At 43.7% G+C, this 4434-nt stretch overlaps 1 pseudogene across 1 annotated transcript in view; it reads right to left on the reverse strand.

The window, feature by feature from the left end:
* LOC308150263 (cohesin subunit SA-1-like) overlaps window positions 1–3692 on the reverse strand; it is a 17534-nt pseudogene extending 13842 nt beyond the window's left edge. Inside the window, exons 1-5 of the transcript in view lie at window positions 3528–3692; window positions 1484–1582; window positions 950–1029; window positions 634–741; window positions 212–266 (exon numbers count right to left, since the gene is read on the reverse strand). The product of the transcript in view is annotated as a cohesin subunit SA-1-like (transcript). The remainder of the gene's footprint in view (window positions 1–211; window positions 267–633; window positions 742–949; window positions 1030–1483; window positions 1583–3527) is intronic.
* Between the last annotated feature and the right edge of the window lie 742 nt (window positions 3693–4434).

Here is a 4434-nt window from a genome sequence, read left to right on the forward strand (position 1 = left end):
ACTAAAGTTAGTTTGAATCAAACTGGAGTGAGAGAGACGGAGAGAGAGATGGAGAGAGAGACGGAGAGAGAGAGGAGAGAGACGGAGAGAGAGATGGAGAGAGAGACGGAGAGAGAGACGGAGAGAGAGAGGAGAGACGGAGAGAGAGATGGAGAAAGACGGAGAGAGAGATGGAGAGAGTGTGTTTGTGTGGTCAGAGTGCTTTCTTTACCTCACTCTCGATGTAGAAGGAGACCAGCAGGTTGAGGAAGTCTTTGGCCCCGTGACTGCACATCCTGACACACGCACACGCACACACACACACGCGCGCGCACACACACACACACACACACACACACACACACACACACACACACACACACACACACAATATTCCAATACACTGGAGATATTCAAATAGATACAAGAGATATCGATAGACAATTGAAGGATGGAGTGATCATGATGTACTTTATGGTAGAGGTAGAGTAAAAGAATATATATTTAAAAACAAGTAGAGAGGGATGGAGGTATGACTGAAGGAAGGTTGTAGAGAATACAGAGAGGTGTACTTGTGGTAGAGGAGGGTTGTAGAGTATACAGAGAGGTGTACTTGTGGTACAGGAGTGTTGTAGAGAAAACAGAGAGGTGTACTTGTGGTAGAGGAAGGTTCCAGCAGCTGACGCCAGGCCTCGGTGACAAGCAAACACCAGAGGGTACACATTTTTGCTCTCCTCATCTGTCAGCCCCTCCTCTGTCCCCCTACACACACACACACACACACACACACACACACACACACACACACACACATAAGTCAGGTCAGCAGCCATGCTTGTACATACACACAAACAAACAACCAAGAAATTCCCATACCAGGACATATTTGCTTACGTTCACATGCACACACGCGCGCGCACGCACACACGCACGCACACACACACACACACACACGCGCGCACACACTCACTGTTGGATGAGCAGCAGCAGCTGGATGGTTTTCATCGCCATGCCTGGGTCCTTGTCCAACACCATGCTGACTATCCTATTCTACACACACACACACACACACACACACACACACACACACACACACACACACACAAAGGGAAGGAGCAATTCCACTAAGCCCAAGAGTAAACCCAAACTTATCTCAGGCAACACATGGGGCTTAAAAGGTTTATGTGAAGCCATTTCTCATTTGCTTGTGAAGAGATTACTAGTCACCTATTCTTGATAAATAATCAGAGAAAAATAATGAAAATTCAGAGAGGAAGAGAGAGAGAGACCCAGAGAAAGAGAGACACCCAACGAGAGAGAGAGACCCAGAGAGAGAGAGAGAGAGAGAGAGAGAGAGAGAGAGACAGAGAAAGAAAGAGACCCAGAGAAAGAGAGAGACCCAGAGAGAGAGAAAAAGAGAGAGAGAGAAAAAGAGAGAGAGACCCAGAGAAAGAGAACAGCACAGAAAGAAAGTGTACATAAAGGTCTTTTGAACGAGACATACTTTGAACCTGTTGGTGAACAGCTCCAGGCGCCCAATGAAGTCCTTCTCCTGTTAGAGACCCTGCAGGGCAAGCACACACTGCAGACGCACTGAGCTTTGCTGCAGGACACACACACACACACACACACACACACACACACACACACACACGCGCGATCAGAAATAGGTCTACTGTCTAATAATAATAATAATAATAATAATAATAATAATACATTAGACTTATATAGCGCTTTTCTAGACACTCAAAGACGCTGAAAAGATCGAGTAATAATAATAGAAAGAAACCAAAAATAAATAAAAGAAAGTATAGGGGTCTAATACATTTTTAGATTACTAAATCTAAATCTAAGTTTCTTTGTAGGACAATCTACTCTGCAATTACACCTAGATTTCGGGCGGAGAAACGGCGAACAAGCAACGCCAGCGTCCTCTCTCAACCGGCATTTTTTGAAAAGCTCAAATTTGTAAATAAACATCATCATCATCGACCCCCTAAAGCAGGGGTCGGCAATAGGCGGCCCGTGGGCCATTGCTGGCCCGTCACCAATAATATTTGGCCCAGCAGATTATTTTGAGAATCCACTTTTGTTTTAGTTTTTTTTTGTTTTTTTTTTACAATATCGGACCGACAGTCCCACACCGCGCCTATAATGTCCGAATAGAGAATTTACCACCACCTGAATAATGCTTATTGTACTTTTATTCATGTTGAGAGTGAATGACACAGGGACAGACAATCAGGCAGCGGGGTGCACCGAAGCGCACTGACGCTGAACCCCTGATAGTGAATCATACGCAGGTGGACACGGCGTGGTGCTGAAATAGCCGACATGCGGTGTGTGGTTTGAAAAAAAAATAACATCAGCTCATTAAATCATTCAAACGTAATGTTTACGTATGTGACTGCAACACACATATGAACAGTAACAAAGCAAATTCTGTTGAATTTTCTGAAAAACATTGACAACAAAATCGGCGCAAAAGTGGTGGTAGGCCTATGCTCCTGAAACGACAGAGCAAACGCGCTATTAGGGATAATAAGTACAATGAGCCATAAGCCATTCATTCAAAATATACGATGGCATCTCCCATCGGTCACTATTTGCTTGATATCTGGTGATATTGACGTCACTTTAATCCGCAGGCAGTTTTTTTTATTTTTTATGCATCTGTCGATTCCTTCGTGCGTCTTTATCACATTCATTGAGGAAAAGGACGACTCGCATGTATAGAAAGGGAACATTGTGAGCACGGAAGATGTGAGTCTCACAACGGCTTTGCATTGATGAAAGGTAGGATGAACGTATAGTTCGCTGTCCATTCCTGTTTAAATGCCCTGTTGTCAACTTTCCTCTTTAGACCTTTGGAGAGTGACATTATGTTTCTCTTGCTAGTTAGCAGGTTAAATGTTTAGCTAACTTCACCCGACACGCAAACAACCAATCCAATAATAAATAATGTGACCTTGTCTGGAGGAGGGGGGAATCATTCAGAATAAAAGTATGTTAAATAATTATTAGAATAAGTTAGGCTGCGATACATCGTCAGTCCACACATTTATTATTCAAAACTATGGAAAAGGGTGAAACTACGTTTCAACGTTGTTGAGAATCACAACACAAACTCACTAGTCAAGCCTAATACTGCAACGAAATGGATTGGACTGCTACCTAGTTAATTATAACACTACTTTACATTGTTAGCAGGCTCACAAAACAAGCTGTGTTAGTTGACTAGCGATGTGTACATTTCTCGAAAGAAAAGTCAAAGCATTAGAACGTGTCACATTTTTTAACAATCAATTACTTAAATTATGTTCGGGCCCGCCATCTAGTGGCTAAAAAATTTTTGGGCCCGAGGCCAAACCTAATTGCCGACCCCTGCCCTAAAGAGTAGTTGGGCTTTTTCATCAGTAGATGTGTAAATGAACCTTACTAGGTCTAGGTCTATGTGTGAGGGGCGAGCCATAATGAACTTTATGAGCTAGCCTTTGTTTGAAAAAAGGGTTAGGTGTCAGTGTGTGTGTGTGTGTGTGTGTTGAAACCTTGTCATTCAGGGTCCAGCCCAGGAATTCGAGGTAACCGTCGTTGAGGAAGTCCTCGGGGTCCTCCCTCATCCACACTCCCATCTCCTCGATACACGCGGCTAGGATCTCTGGCACACAGTCCCGGTAACAGTGCACAAACACACCTTTTAAGGTACTGTTCATTATCGCCCACAGCACCCCAATATGCTCCTGCAGCTACACACACACACACACACACACACACACACACACACACACACACACACACAGGCACACTCACACGTTGAGAATTTGGCATGTTAAGTCAAGAGGCGTTAACAAAATGTGTTTCCTTTACCTACATAATTGGCAAGAGGAGGCACAGAACAGAACAGATGGATTTTCACACTCAGCTCAAATGTCCCTAAAAAGGGATTCCCTATGACTGTGTGTCTGTGTGTGTGTGGGCGTATTGTACCTCTCTGATTGTTTGGCTAATCCATGGGAGGGTATTTGATTGGGAGTTTATTTTATTGTTTGATTCATTTGATTGGGTAAAAGTATGCATGCAGAGAGTGATTGGCTTAGATAGAAATGGGGGCGGGCTTAATGGAGGTAATCTGGGTGGCAGGGAATCGGAATGACAGTGTGAAGAGAGATGGGAGTTGGTAAGGAGTTCTGTATGATTGTGTAGCTTGTTAAATCTTTTTCTGTTAGTTTGTTCACTGTTTATTTACATGTACTGATATCAATGTGTTGTGTTTAGTTTTACAATCTGTTTAATAGATGAAGAAGGAAATCAAACCGAATTGTGTCAGTCTCATCATTTCACCCGTACTGCCGGAGCAAGCAGAGGATTCGCCATCAGCTAACTAGAGGGAGAGCTGAACAATTGTAAAACACCCGCTGACGACCGCAGGAGGACGGACCGTCAGTTAGCTAAGGA

This window comes from Nansenia antarctica, assembly GCF_963989245.1.
Source record: "Nansenia antarctica genome assembly, chromosome: 2".
NCBI classification, from domain to species: Eukaryota; Metazoa; Chordata; class Actinopteri; order Argentiniformes; family Microstomatidae; genus Nansenia; species Nansenia antarctica.